The 12,085-nt window shown below is 52.2% G+C and overlaps 19 non-coding genes across 19 annotated transcripts; all 19 read right to left on the bottom strand.

The window, feature by feature from the left end:
* Positions 1 to 332: 332 nt before the first annotated feature.
* Positions 333 to 406, bottom strand: trnai-aau (transfer RNA isoleucine (anticodon AAU)). Its single transcript has one exon. It is a non-coding gene; the product is annotated as a tRNA-Ile (tRNA).
* A 582-nt stretch (positions 407 to 988) lies between these two features.
* trnai-aau (transfer RNA isoleucine (anticodon AAU)) lies at positions 989 to 1,062 on the bottom strand. The gene has a single exon. It is a non-coding gene; the product is annotated as a tRNA-Ile (tRNA).
* A 568-nt stretch (positions 1,063 to 1,630) lies between these two features.
* trnai-aau (transfer RNA isoleucine (anticodon AAU)) lies at positions 1,631 to 1,704 on the bottom strand. Its single transcript has one exon. It is a non-coding gene; the product is annotated as a tRNA-Ile (tRNA).
* A 569-nt stretch (positions 1,705 to 2,273) lies between these two features.
* Positions 2,274 to 2,347, bottom strand: trnai-aau (transfer RNA isoleucine (anticodon AAU)). Its single transcript has one exon. It is a non-coding gene; the product is annotated as a tRNA-Ile (tRNA).
* A 578-nt stretch (positions 2,348 to 2,925) lies between these two features.
* On the bottom strand, positions 2,926 to 2,999 carry trnai-aau (transfer RNA isoleucine (anticodon AAU)). The gene has a single exon. It is a non-coding gene; the product is annotated as a tRNA-Ile (tRNA).
* A 578-nt stretch (positions 3,000 to 3,577) lies between these two features.
* Positions 3,578 to 3,651, bottom strand: trnai-aau (transfer RNA isoleucine (anticodon AAU)). Its single transcript has one exon. It is a non-coding gene; the product is annotated as a tRNA-Ile (tRNA).
* A 577-nt stretch (positions 3,652 to 4,228) lies between these two features.
* trnai-aau (transfer RNA isoleucine (anticodon AAU)) lies at positions 4,229 to 4,302 on the bottom strand. Its single transcript has one exon. It is a non-coding gene; the product is annotated as a tRNA-Ile (tRNA).
* A 566-nt stretch (positions 4,303 to 4,868) lies between these two features.
* trnai-aau (transfer RNA isoleucine (anticodon AAU)) lies at positions 4,869 to 4,942 on the bottom strand. Its single transcript has one exon. It is a non-coding gene; the product is annotated as a tRNA-Ile (tRNA).
* A 566-nt stretch (positions 4,943 to 5,508) lies between these two features.
* Positions 5,509 to 5,582, bottom strand: trnai-aau (transfer RNA isoleucine (anticodon AAU)). The gene has a single exon. It is a non-coding gene; the product is annotated as a tRNA-Ile (tRNA).
* Positions 5,583 to 6,159: 577 nt separating this feature from the next.
* trnai-aau (transfer RNA isoleucine (anticodon AAU)) lies at positions 6,160 to 6,233 on the bottom strand. Its single transcript has one exon. It is a non-coding gene; the product is annotated as a tRNA-Ile (tRNA).
* Positions 6,234 to 6,810: 577 nt separating this feature from the next.
* trnai-aau (transfer RNA isoleucine (anticodon AAU)) lies at positions 6,811 to 6,884 on the bottom strand. The gene has a single exon. It is a non-coding gene; the product is annotated as a tRNA-Ile (tRNA).
* A 566-nt stretch (positions 6,885 to 7,450) lies between these two features.
* Positions 7,451 to 7,524, bottom strand: trnai-aau (transfer RNA isoleucine (anticodon AAU)). Its single transcript has one exon. It is a non-coding gene; the product is annotated as a tRNA-Ile (tRNA).
* Positions 7,525 to 8,090: 566 nt separating this feature from the next.
* trnai-aau (transfer RNA isoleucine (anticodon AAU)) lies at positions 8,091 to 8,164 on the bottom strand. Its single transcript has one exon. It is a non-coding gene; the product is annotated as a tRNA-Ile (tRNA).
* Positions 8,165 to 8,741: 577 nt separating this feature from the next.
* Positions 8,742 to 8,815, bottom strand: trnai-aau (transfer RNA isoleucine (anticodon AAU)). Its single transcript has one exon. It is a non-coding gene; the product is annotated as a tRNA-Ile (tRNA).
* A 577-nt stretch (positions 8,816 to 9,392) lies between these two features.
* On the bottom strand, positions 9,393 to 9,466 carry trnai-aau (transfer RNA isoleucine (anticodon AAU)). Its single transcript has one exon. It is a non-coding gene; the product is annotated as a tRNA-Ile (tRNA).
* Positions 9,467 to 10,032: 566 nt separating this feature from the next.
* trnai-aau (transfer RNA isoleucine (anticodon AAU)) lies at positions 10,033 to 10,106 on the bottom strand. The gene has a single exon. It is a non-coding gene; the product is annotated as a tRNA-Ile (tRNA).
* A 577-nt stretch (positions 10,107 to 10,683) lies between these two features.
* Positions 10,684 to 10,757, bottom strand: trnai-aau (transfer RNA isoleucine (anticodon AAU)). The gene has a single exon. It is a non-coding gene; the product is annotated as a tRNA-Ile (tRNA).
* A 576-nt stretch (positions 10,758 to 11,333) lies between these two features.
* trnai-aau (transfer RNA isoleucine (anticodon AAU)) lies at positions 11,334 to 11,407 on the bottom strand. Its single transcript has one exon. It is a non-coding gene; the product is annotated as a tRNA-Ile (tRNA).
* A 577-nt stretch (positions 11,408 to 11,984) lies between these two features.
* Positions 11,985 to 12,058, bottom strand: trnai-aau (transfer RNA isoleucine (anticodon AAU)). Its single transcript has one exon. It is a non-coding gene; the product is annotated as a tRNA-Ile (tRNA).
* Positions 12,059 to 12,085: the final 27 nt, after the last annotated feature.

The following is a 12,085-nucleotide window of genomic DNA, read 5'->3' as shown; positions in this document are numbered from 1 at the left end:
CGATGCCCGCATTCTCCAATGCCTTTCGGCTCGTTTGTGGTTCAGTGGCTCGGCTAGTTCAATAAGACAGGTTTGTGCGGTACGTCCAGTGTCGCTCTCCGACCAGGCAGTGTTTTGGCATCACCGTTTTGAAAATGACACTTCCTTGAGTCAACGGTATTTACCTGGGGCTTACCGAAACCCAGGAGCAAACCAGGGACCTTGAGACCCTCAGTCTAACCCTCTCTCAACTGAGCTATTTGGGCAGGCGTTCCAAAGCCAGTCAGTAGCATTTCAAAGCCTCGCCACAGACTAGATAAAGCAATGGAAAAGATCTCCAAAGAAAGGGTGTTTGGCCCGTATGGGGATCGAACCCACGACCTTGGCGTTATTAGCACCACGCTCTGACCAACTGAGCTAACGGGCCGGAGACACTCTCCCCCAGCCGCGGAAACGCGGTGTCCTAGGCGCCACCTCCGTTCGGCGTGGAATGACCGGTTGTAGTTGGCCCACGCTGTAACTCGTTTTTTCGTCATTCTAAGTTCAAGGGGAGGTCAAGAAAGCAATTACAAGGACGGGAGCTACGAGTCTTCCAAGACTCCAACCTCAGCTCCAGAGCAAGGGGGAATTAGCTCAAATGGTAGAGCGCTCGCTTAGCATGTGAGAAGTAGCGGGATCGATGCCCGCATTCTCCAATGCCTTTCGGCTCGTTTGTGGTTCAGTGGCTCGGCTAGTTCAATAAGACAGGTTTGTGAGGTACGTCCAGTGTCGCTCTCCGACCAGGCAGTGTTTTGGCATCACCGTTTTGAAAATGCCACTTCCTTGAGTCAACGGTATTTACCTGGGGCTTACCGAAACCCAGGAGCAAACCAGGGACCTTGAGACCCTCAGCCTAACCCTCTCCCAACTGAGCTATTTGGGCAGGCGTTCCAAAGCCAGTCAGTAGCATTTCAAAGCCTCGCCACAGACTAGATAAAGCAATGGAAAAGATCTCCAAAGAAGGGGTGTTTGGCCCGTATGGGGATCGAACCCACGACCTTGGCGTTATTAGCACCACGCTCTGACCAACTGAGCTAACGGGCCAGAGACACTCTCTCCAGCCGCGGAAACGCGGTGTCCTAGGCGCCACCTCCGTTCGGCGTGGAACGACCGGTTGTAGTTGGCCCACGCTGTAAGTGGTTTTTTTCGTCACTAAATTCAAGGGGAAGTCAAGAAAGCAATTGGACGGGAGCTACTAGTCTTCCAAGACTTCAACCTCAGCTCCAGAGCAAGGGGGAATTAGCTCAAATGGTAGAGCGCTCGCTTAGCATGCGAGAAGTAGCGGGATCGATGCCCGCATTCTCCAATGGATTTCGGCTCGTTTGTGGCTCGGCTAGTTCAATAAGACAGGTTTGTGCGGTACGTCCAGTGTCGCTCTCTGACCAGGCAGTGTTTTGGCATCACCGTTTTGAAAATGCCACTTCCTTGAGTCAACGGTATTTACCTGGGGCTTACCGAAACCCAGGAGCAAACCAGGGACCTTGAGACCCTCAGCCTAACCCTCTCCCAACTGAGCTATTTGGCCAGGTGTTCCAAAGCCAGTCAGTAGCATTTCAAAGCCTCGCCACAGACTAGATAAAGCAATGGAAAAGATCTCCAAAGAAGGGGTGTTTGGCCCGTATGGGGATCGAACCCACGACCTTGGCGTTATTAGCACCACGCTCTGACCAACTGAGCTAACGGGCCGGAGACACTCTCTCCGGCCGCGGAAACGCGGTGTCCTAGGCGCCACCTCCGTTCGGCGTGGAACGACCGGTTGTAGTTGGCCCACGCTGTAAGTGGTTTTTTTCGTCACTAAATTCAAGGGGAAGTCAAGAAAGCAATTGGACGGGAGCTACTAGTCTTCTAAGACTTCAACCTCAGCTCCAGAGCAAGGGGGAATTAGCTCAAATGGTAGAGCGCTCGCTTAGCATGCGAGAAGTAGCGGGATCGATGCCCGCATTCTCCAATGGATTTCGGCTCGTTTGTGGCTCGGCTAGTTCAATAAGACAGGTTTGTGCGGTACGTCCAGTGTCGCTCTCCGACCAGGCAGTGTTTTGGCATCACCGTTTTGAAAAATGACACTTCCTTGAGTCAACGGTATTTACCTGGGGCTTACCGAAACCCAGGAGCAAACCAGGGACCTTGAGACCCTCAGCCTAACCCTCTCCCAACTGAGCTATTTGGGCAGGCGTTCCAAAGCCAGTCAGTAGCATTTCAAAGCCTCGCCACAGACTAGATAAAGCAATGGAAAAGATCTAAAAAAAAGGGGTGTTTGGTCCGTATGGGGATCGAACCCACGACCTTGGCGTTATTAGCACCACACTCTGACCAACTGAGCTAACAGGCCGGAGACACTCTCTCCAGCTGCGGAAACGCGGTGTCCTAGGCGCCACTTCCGTTCGGCGTGGAACGACCGGTCGTAGTTGGCCCACGCTGTAAGTCGTTTTTTCGTCACTCTAAATTCAAGGGGATGTCAAGAAAGCAATTAAATGGGAGCTACGAGTCTTCCAAGACTTCAACCTCAGCTCCAGAGCAAGGGGGAATTAGCTCAAATGGTAGAGCGCTCGCTTAGCATGCGAGAAGTAGCGGGATCGATGCCCGCATTCTCCAATGGATTTCGGCTCGTTTGTGGTTCAGTGGCTCGGCTAGTTCAATAAGACAGGTTTGTGCGGTACGTCCAGTGTCGCTCTCCGACCAGGCAGTGTTTTGGCATCACCGTTTTGAAAAATGACACTTCCTTGAGTCAACGGTATTTACCTGGGGCTTACCGAAACCCAGGAGCAAACCAGGGACCTTGAGACCCTCAGCCTAACCCTCTCCCAACTGAGCTATTTGGGCAGGCGTTCCAAAGCCAGTCAGTAGCATTTCAAAGCCTCGCCACAGACTAGATAAAGCAATGGAAAAGATCTAAAAAAAAGGGGTGTTTGGTCCGTATGGGGATCGAACCCACGACCTTGGCGTTATTAGCACCACACTCTGACCAACTGAGCTAACAGGCCGGAGACACTCTCTCCAGCTGCGGAAACGCGGTGTCCTAGGCGCCACTTCCGTTCGGCGTGGAACGACCGGTCGTAGTTGGCCCACGCTGTAAGTCGTTTTTTCGTCACTCTAAATTCAAGGGGATGTCAAGAAAGCAATTAAATGGGAGCTACGAGTCTTCCAAGACTTCAACCTCAGCTCCAGAGCAAGGGGGAATTAGCTCAAATGGTAGAGCGCTCGCTTAGCATGCGAGAAGTAGCGGGATCGATGCCCGCATTCTCCAATGGATTTCGGCTCGTTTGTGGTTCAGTGGCTCGGCTAGTTCAATAAGACAGGTTTGTGCGGTACGTCCAGTGTCGCTCTCCGACCAGGCAGTGTTTTGGCATCACCGTTTTGAAAAATGACACTTCCTTGAGTCAACGGTATTTACCTGGGGCTTACCGAAACCCAGGAGCAAACCAGGGACCTTGAGACCCTCAGCCTAACCCTCTCCCAACTGAGCTATTTGGGCAGGCGTTCCAAAGCCAGTCAGTAGCATTTCAAAGCCTCGCCACAGACTAGATAAAGCAATGGAAAAGATCTAAAAAAAAGGGGTGTTTGGTCCGTATGGGGATCGAACCCACGACCTTGGCGTTATTAGCACCACACTCTGACCAACTGAGCTAACAGGCCGGAGACACTCTCTCCAGCTGCGGAAACGCGGTGTCCTAGGCGCCACTTCCGTTCGGCGTGGAACGACCGGTCGTAGTTGGCCCACGCTGTAAGTCGTTTTTTCGTCACTCTAAATTCAAGGGGATGTCAAGAAAGCAATTAAATGGGAGCTACGAGTCTTCCAAGACTCCAACATCCGCTCCAGAGCAACGGGGAATTAGCTCAAATGGTAGAGCGCTCGCTTAGCATGCGAGAAGTAGCGGGATCGATGCCCGCATTCTCCAATGCCTTTCGGCTCGTTTGTTGTTCAGTAGCTCGGCTAGTTCAATAAGACAGGTTTGTGCGGTACGTCCAGTGTCGCTCTCCGACCAAGCAGTGTTTTGGCATCACCGTTTTGAAAATGACACTTCCTTGAGTCAACGGTATTTACCTGGGGCTTACCGAAACCCAGGAGCAAACCAGGGACCTTGAGACCCTCAGCCTAACCCTCTCCCAACTGAGCTATTTGGGCAGGCTTTCCAAAGCCAGTCAGTAGCATTTCAAAGCCTCGCCACAGACTAGATAAAGCAATGGAAAAGATCTCCAAAGAAGGGGTGTTTGGCCCGTATGGGGATCAAACCCACGACCTTGGCGTTATTAGCACCACGCTCTGACCAACTGAGCTAACGGGCCGGAGACACTCTCTCCAGCCGCGTAAACGCGGTGTCCTAGGTGCCACCTCCGTTCGGCGTGGAACGACCGGTCGTAGTTGGCCCACGCTGTAAGTCGTTTTTTCGTCACTCTAAATTCAAGGGGATGTCAAGAAAGCAATTGGACGGGAGCTACGAATCTTCCAAGACTTCAACGTCAGCTCCAGAGTAAGGGGGAATTAGCACAAATGGTAGAGCGCTCGCTTAGCATGCGAGAAGTAGCGGGATCGATGCCCGCATTCTCCAATGCCTTTCGGCTCGTTTGTGGTTCAGTGGCTCGGCTAGTTCAATAAGACAGGTTTGTGCGGTACGTCCAGTGTCGCTCTCCGACCAAGCAGTGTTTTGGCATCACCGTTTTGAAAATGACACTTCCTTGAGTCAACGGTATTTACCTGGGGCTTACCGAAACCCAGGAGCAAACCAGGGACCTTGAGACCCTCAGCCTAACCCTCTCCCAACTGAGCTATTTGGGCAGGCGTTCCAAAGCCAGTCAGTAGCATTTCAAAGACTAGATATAGCAATGGAAAAGATCTCCAAAGAAGGGGTGTTTGGCCCGTATGGGGATCAAACCCACGACCTTGGCGTTATTAGCACCACACTCTGACCAACTGAGCTAACGGGCCGGAGACACTCTCTCCAGCCGCGGAAACGCGGTGTCCTAGGTGCCACCTCCGTTCGGCGTGGAACGACCGGTCGTAGTTGGCCCACGCTGTAAGTCGTTTTTTCGTCACTCTAAATTCAAGGGGATGTCAAGAAAGCAATTGGACGGGAGCTACGAATCTTCCAAGACTTCAACGTCAGCTCCAGAGTGAGGGGGAATTAGCACAAATGGTAGAGCGCTCGCTTAGCATGCGAGAAGTAGCGGGATCGATGCCCGCATTCTCCAATGCCTTTCGGCTCGTTTGTGGTTCAGTGGCTCGGCTAGTTCAATAAGACAGGTTTGTGCGGTACGTCCAGTGTCGCTCTCCGACCAAGCAGTGTTTTGGCATCACCGTTTTGAAAATGACACTTCCTTGAGTCAACTGTATTTACCTGGGGCTTACCGAAACCCAGGAGCAAACCAGGGACCTTGAGACCCTCAGCCTAACCCTCTCCCAACTGAGCTATTTGGGCAGGCGTTCCAAAGCCAGTCAGTAGCATTTCAAAGACTAGATATAGCAATGGAAAAGATCTCCAAAGAAGGGGTGTTTGGCCCGTATGGGGATCAAACCCACGACCTTGGCGTTATTAGCACCACGCTCTGACCAACTGAGCTAACGGGCCAGAGACACTTTCTCCAGCCGCGGAAACGCGGTGTCCTAGGCGCCACCTCCGTTCGGCGTGGAACGACCGGTCGTAGTTGGCCCACGCTGTAAGTCGTTTTTTCGTCACTCTAAATTCAAGGGGATGTCAAGAAAGCAATTAAATGGGAGCTACGAGTCTTCCAAAACTCCAACATCCGCTCCAGAGCAAGGGGGAATTAGCTCAAATGGTAGAGCGCTCACTTAGCATGCGAGAAGTAGCGGGATCGATGCCCGCATTCTCCAATGCCTTAAGGCTCGTTTGTGGTTCAGTGGCTCGGCTAGTTCAATAACACAGGTTTGTGCGGTACGTCCAGTGTCGCTCTCCGACCAGGCAGTGTTTTGGCATCACCGTTTTGAAAGTGACACTTCCTTGAGTCAACGGTATTTACCTAGGGCTTACCGAAACCCAGGAGCAAACCAGGGACCTTGAGACCCTCAGCCTAACCCTCTCCCAACTGAGCTATTTGGGCAGGCGTTCCAAAGCCAGTCAGTAGCATTTCAAAGCCTCGCCACAGACTAGATAAAGCAATGGAAAAGATCTCCAAAGAAGGGGTGTTTGGCCCGTATGGGGATCGAACCCACGACCTTGGCGTTATTAGCACCACACTCTGACCAACTGAGCTAACGGGCCGGAGACACTTTCTCCAGCCGCGGAAACGCGGTGTCCTAGGCGCCACTCCGTTCGGCGTGGAACGACCGGTCGTAGTTGGCCCACGCTGTAAGTCGTTTTTTCGTCACTCTAAATTCAAGGGGATGTCAAGAAAGCAATTAAATGGGAGCTACGAGTCTTCCAAGACTCCAACATCCGCTCCAGAGCAAGGGGGAATTAGCTCAAATGGTAGAGCGCTCGCTTAGCATGCGAGAAGTAGCGGGATCGATGCCCGCATTCTCCAATGCCTTTCGGCTCGTTTGTGGTTCAGTAGCTCGGCTAGTTCAATAAGACAGGTTTGTGCGGTACGTCCAGTGTCGCTCTCCGACCAGGCAGTGTTTTGGCATCACCGTTTTGAAAAATGACACTTCCTTGAGTCAACTGTATTTACCTGGGGCTTACCGAAACCCAGGAGCAAACCAGGGACCTTGAGACCCTCAGCCTAACCCTCTCCCAACTGAGCTATTTGGGCAGGCGTTCCAAAGCCAGTCAGTAGCATTTCAAAGCCTCGCCACAGACTAGATAAAGCAATGGAAAAGATCTCAAAAAAAGGGGTGTTTGGACCGTATGGTGATCGAACCCACGACCTTGGCGTTATTAGCACCACGCTCTGACCAACTGAGCTAACGGGCCGGAGACACTTTCTCCAGCCGCGGAAACGCGGTGTCCTAGGCGCCACTCCGTTCGGCGTGGAACGACCGGTCGTAGTTGGCCCACGCTGTAAGTCGTTTTTTCGTCACTCTAAATTCAAGGGGATGTCAAGAAAGCAATTAAATGGGAGCTACGAGTCTTCCAAGACTCCATCATCCGCTCCAGAGCAAGGGGGAATTAGCTCAAATGGTAGAGCGCTCGCTTAGCATGCGAGAAGTAGCGGGATCGATGCCCGCATTCTCCAATGGATTTCGGCTCGTTTGTGGTTCAGTGGCTCGGCTAGTTCAATAAGACAGGTTTGTGCGGTACGTCCAGTGTCGCTCTCCGACCAGGCAGTGTTTTGGCATCACCGTTTTGAAAAATGACACTTCCTTGAGTCAACGGTATTTACCTGGGGCTTACCGAAACCCAGGAGCAAACCAGGGACCTTGAGACCCTCAGCCTAACCCTCTCCCAACTGAGCTATTTGGGCAGGCGTTCCAAAGCCAGTCAGTAGCATTTCAAAGACTAGATATAGCAATGGAAAAGATCTCCAAAGAAGGGGTGTTTGGCCCGTATGGGGATCAAACCCACGACCTTGGCGTTATTAGCACCACACTCTGACCAACTGAGCTAACGGGCCGGAGACACTCTCTCCAGCCGCGGAAACGCGGTGTCCTAGGTGCCACCTCCGTTCGGCGTGGAACGACCGGTCGTAGTTGGCCCACGCTGTAAGTCGTTTTTTCGTCACTCTAAATTCAAGGGGATGTCAAGAAAGCAATTGGACGGGAGCTACGAATCTTCCAAGACTTCAACGTCAGCTCCAGAGTGAGGGGGAATTAGCACAAATGGTAGAGCGCTCGCTTAGCATGCGAGAAGTAGCGGGATCGATGCCCGCATTCTCCAATGCCTTTCGGCTCGTTTGTGGTTCAGTGGCTCGGCTAGTTCAATAAGACAGGTTTGTGCGGTACGTCCAGTGTCGCTCTCCGACCAAGCAGTGTTTTGGCATCACCGTTTTGAAAATGACACTTCCTTGAGTCAACTGTATTTACCTGGGGCTTACCGAAACCCAGGAGCAAACCAGGGACCTTGAGACCCTCAGCCTAACCCTCTCCCAACTGAGCTATTTGGGCAGGCGTTCCAAAGCCAGTCAGTAGCATTTCAAAGACTAGATATAGCAATGGAAAAGATCTCCAAAGAAGGGGTGTTTGGCCCGTATGGGGATCAAACCCACGACCTTGGCGTTATTAGCACCACGCTCTGACCAACTGAGCTAACGGGCCAGAGACACTTTCTCCAGCCGCGGAAACGCGGTGTCCTAGGCGCCACCTCCGTTCGGCGTGGAACGACCGGTCGTAGTTGGCCCACGCTGTAAGTCGTTTTTTCGTCACTCTAAATTCAAGGGGATGTCAAGAAAGCAATTAAATGGGAGCTACGAGTCTTCCAAAACTCCAACATCCGCTCCAGAGCAAGGGGGAATTAGCTCAAATGGTAGAGCGCTCACTTAGCATGCGAGAAGTAGCGGGATCGATGCCCGCATTCTCCAATGCCTTAAGGCTCGTTTGTGGTTCAGTGGCTCGGCTAGTTCAATAACACAGGTTTGTGCGGTACGTCCAGTGTCGCTCTCCGACCAGGCAGTGTTTTGGCATCACCGTTTTGAAAGTGACACTTCCTTGAGTCAACGGTATTTACCTAGGGCTTACCGAAACCCAGGAGCAAACCAGGGACCTTGAGACCCTCAGCCTAACCCTCTCCCAACTGAGCTATTTGGGCAGGCGTTCCAAAGCCAGTCAGTAGCATTTCAAAGCCTCGCCACAGACTAGATAAAGCAATGGAAAAGATCTCCAAAGAAGGGGTGTTTGGCCCGTATGGGGATCGAACCCACGACCTTGGCGTTATTAGCACCACACTCTGACCAACTGAGCTAACGGGCCGGAGACACTTTCTCCAGCCGCGGAAACGCGGTGTCCTAGGCGCCACTCCGTTCGGCGTGGAACGACCGGTCGTAGTTGGCCCACGCTGTAAGTCGTTTTTTCGTCACTCTAAATTCAAGGGGATGTCAAGAAAGCAATTAAATGGGAGCTACGAGTCTTCCAAGACTCCAACATCCGCTCCAGAGCAAGGGGGAATTAGCTCAAATGGTAGAGCGCTCGCTTAGCATGCGAGAAGTAGCGGGATCGATGCCCGCATTCTCCAATGCCTTTCGGCTTGTTTGTGGTTCAGTAGCTCGGCTAGTTCAATAAGACAGGTTTGTGCGGTACGTCCAGTGTCGCTCTCCGACCAGGCAGTGTTTTGGCATCACCGTTTTGAAAAATGACACTTCCTTGAGTCAACTGTATTTACCTGGGGCTTACCGAAACCCAGGAGCAAACCAGGGACCTTGAGACCCTCAGCCTAACCCTCTCCCAACTGAGCTATTTGGGCAGGCGTTCCAAAGCCAGTCAGTAGCATTTCAAAGCCTCGCCACAGACTAGATAAAGCAATGGAAAAGATCTCAAAAAAAGGGGTGTTTGGACCGTATGGTGATCGAACCCACGACCTTGGCGTTATTAGCACCACGCTCTGACCAACTGAGCTAACGGGCCGGAGACACTTTCTCCAGCCGCGGAAACGCGGTGTCCTAGGCGCCACTCCGTTCGGCGTGGAACGACCGGTCGTAGTTGGCCCACGCTGTAAGTCGTTTTTTCGTCACTCTAAATTCAAGGGGATGTCAAGAAAGCAATTAAATGGGAGCTACGAGTCTTCCAAGACTCCATCATCCGCTCCAGAGCAAGGGGGAATTAGCTCAAATGGTAGAGCGCTCGCTTAGCATGCGAGAAGTAGCGGGATCGATGCCCGCATTCTCCAATGGATTTCGGCTCGTTTGTGGTTCAGTGGCTCGGCTAGTTCAATAAGACAGGTTTGTGCGGTACGTCCAGTGTCGCTCTCCGACCAGGCAGTGTTTTGGCATCACCGTTTTGAAAAATGACACTTCCTTGAGTCAACGGTATTTACCTGGGGCTTACCGAAACCCAGGAGCAAACCAGGGACCTTGAGACCCTCAGCCTAACCCTCTCCCAACTGAGCTATTTGGGCAGGCGTTCCAAAGCCAGTCAGTAGCATTTCAAAGACTAGATATAGCAATGGAAAAGATCTCCAAAGAAGGGGTGTTTGGCCCGTATGGGGATCAAACCCACGACCTTGGCGTTATTAGCACCACGCTCTGACCAACTGAGCTAACGGGCCAGAGACACTTTCTCCAGCCGCGGAAACGCGGTGTCCTAGGCGCCACTCCGTTCGGCGTGGAACGACCGGTCGTAGTTGGCCCACGCTGTAAGTCGTTTTTTCGTCACTTTAAATTCAAGGGGATGTCAAGAAAGCAATTAAATGGGAGCTACGAGTCTTCCAAAACTCCAACATCCGCTCCAGAGCAAGGGGGAATTAGCTCAAATGGTAGAGCGCTCGCTTAGCATGCGAGAAGTAGCGGGATCGATGCCCGCATTCTCCAATGCCTTTCGGCTCGTTTGTGGTTCAGTAGCTCGGCTAGTTCAATAAGACAGGTTTGTGCGGTACGTCCAGTGTCGCTCTCCGACCAGGCAGTGTTTTGGCATCACCGTTTTGAAAAATGACACTTCCTTGAGTCAACTGTATTTACCTGGGGCTTACCGAAACCCAGGAGCAAACCAGGGACCTTGAGACCCTCAGCCTAACCCTCTCCCAACTGAGCTATTTGGGCAGGCGTTCCAAAGCCAGTCAGTAGCATTTCAAAGCCTCGCCACAGACTAGATAAAGCAATGGAAAAGATCTCCAAAAAAGGGGTGTTTGGACCGTATGGTGATCGAACCCACGACCTTGGCGTTATTAGCACCACGCTCTGACCAACTGAGCTAACGGGCCGGAGACACTTTCTCCAGCCGCGGAAACGCGGTGTCCTAGGCGCCACTCCGTTCGGCGTGGAACGACCGGTCGTAGTTGGCCCACGCTGTAAGTCGTTTTTTCGTCACTTTAAATTCAAGGGGATGTCAAGAAAGCAATTAAATGGGAGCTACGAGTCTTCCAAGACTCCAACATCCGCTCCAGAGCAAGGGGGAATTAGCTCAAATGGTAGAGCGCTCGCTTAGCATGCGAGAAGTAGCGGGATCGATGCCCGCATTCTCCAATGCCTTTCGGCTCGTTTGTGGTTCAGTAGCTCGGCTAGTTCAATAAGACAGGTTTGTGCGGTACGTCCAGTGTCGCTCTCCGACCAGGCAGTGTTTTGGCATCACCGTTTTGAAAAATGACACTTCCTTGAGTCAACTGTATTTACCTGGGGCTTACCGAAACCCAGGAGCAAACCAGGGACCTTGAGACCCTCAGCCTAACCCTCTCCCAACTGAGCTATTTGGGCAGGCGTTCCAAAGCCAGTCAGTAGCATTTCAAAGCCTCGCCACAGACTAGATAAAGCAATGGAAAAGATCTAAAAAAAGGGGTGTTTGGCCCGTATGGGGATCGAACCCACGACCTTGGCGTTATTAGCACCACGCTCTGACCAACTGAGCTAACGGGCCGGAGACACTCTCTCCAGCCGCGGAAACGCGGTGTCCTAGGCGCCACCTCAGTTCGGCGTGGAACGACGGGTTGTAGTTGGCCCACGCTGTAAGTCGTTTTTTCGTCACTTTAAATTCAAGGGGATGTCAAGAAAGCAATTAAATGGGAGCTACGAGTCTTCCAAAACTCCAACATCCGCTCCAGAGCAAGGGGGAATTAGCTCAAATGGTAGAGCGCTCGCTTAGCATGCGAGAAGTAGCGGGATCGATGCCCGCATTCTCCAATGCCTTAAGGCTCGTTTGTGGTTCAGTGGCTCGGCTAGTTCAATAACACAGGTTTGTGCGGTACGTCCAGTGTCGCTCTCCGACCAGGCAGTGTTTTGGCATCACCGTTTTGAAAGTGACACTTCCTTGAGTCAACGGTATTTACCTAGGGCTTACCAAAACCCAGGAGCAAACCAGGGACCTTGAGACCCTCAGCCTAACCCTCTCCCAACTGAGCTGTTTGGGCAGGCGTTCCAAAACCAGTCAGTAGCATTTCAAAGCCTCGCCACAGACTAGATAAAGCAATGGAAAAGATCTCCAAAAAAGGGGTGTTTGGACCGTATGGTGATCGAACCCACGACCTTGGCGTTATTAGCACCACGCTCTGACCAACTGAGCTAACGGGCCGGAGACACTTTCTCCAGCCGCGGAAAC

Source organism: Hypomesus nipponensis, chromosome 3 (genome assembly GCF_054491055.1).
Source record: "Hypomesus nipponensis isolate SF chromosome 3, ASM5449105v1, whole genome shotgun sequence".
NCBI classification, from domain to species: Eukaryota; Metazoa; Chordata; class Actinopteri; order Osmeriformes; family Osmeridae; genus Hypomesus; species Hypomesus nipponensis.
This window is presented reverse-complemented; position numbering and strand designations above follow the sequence as displayed.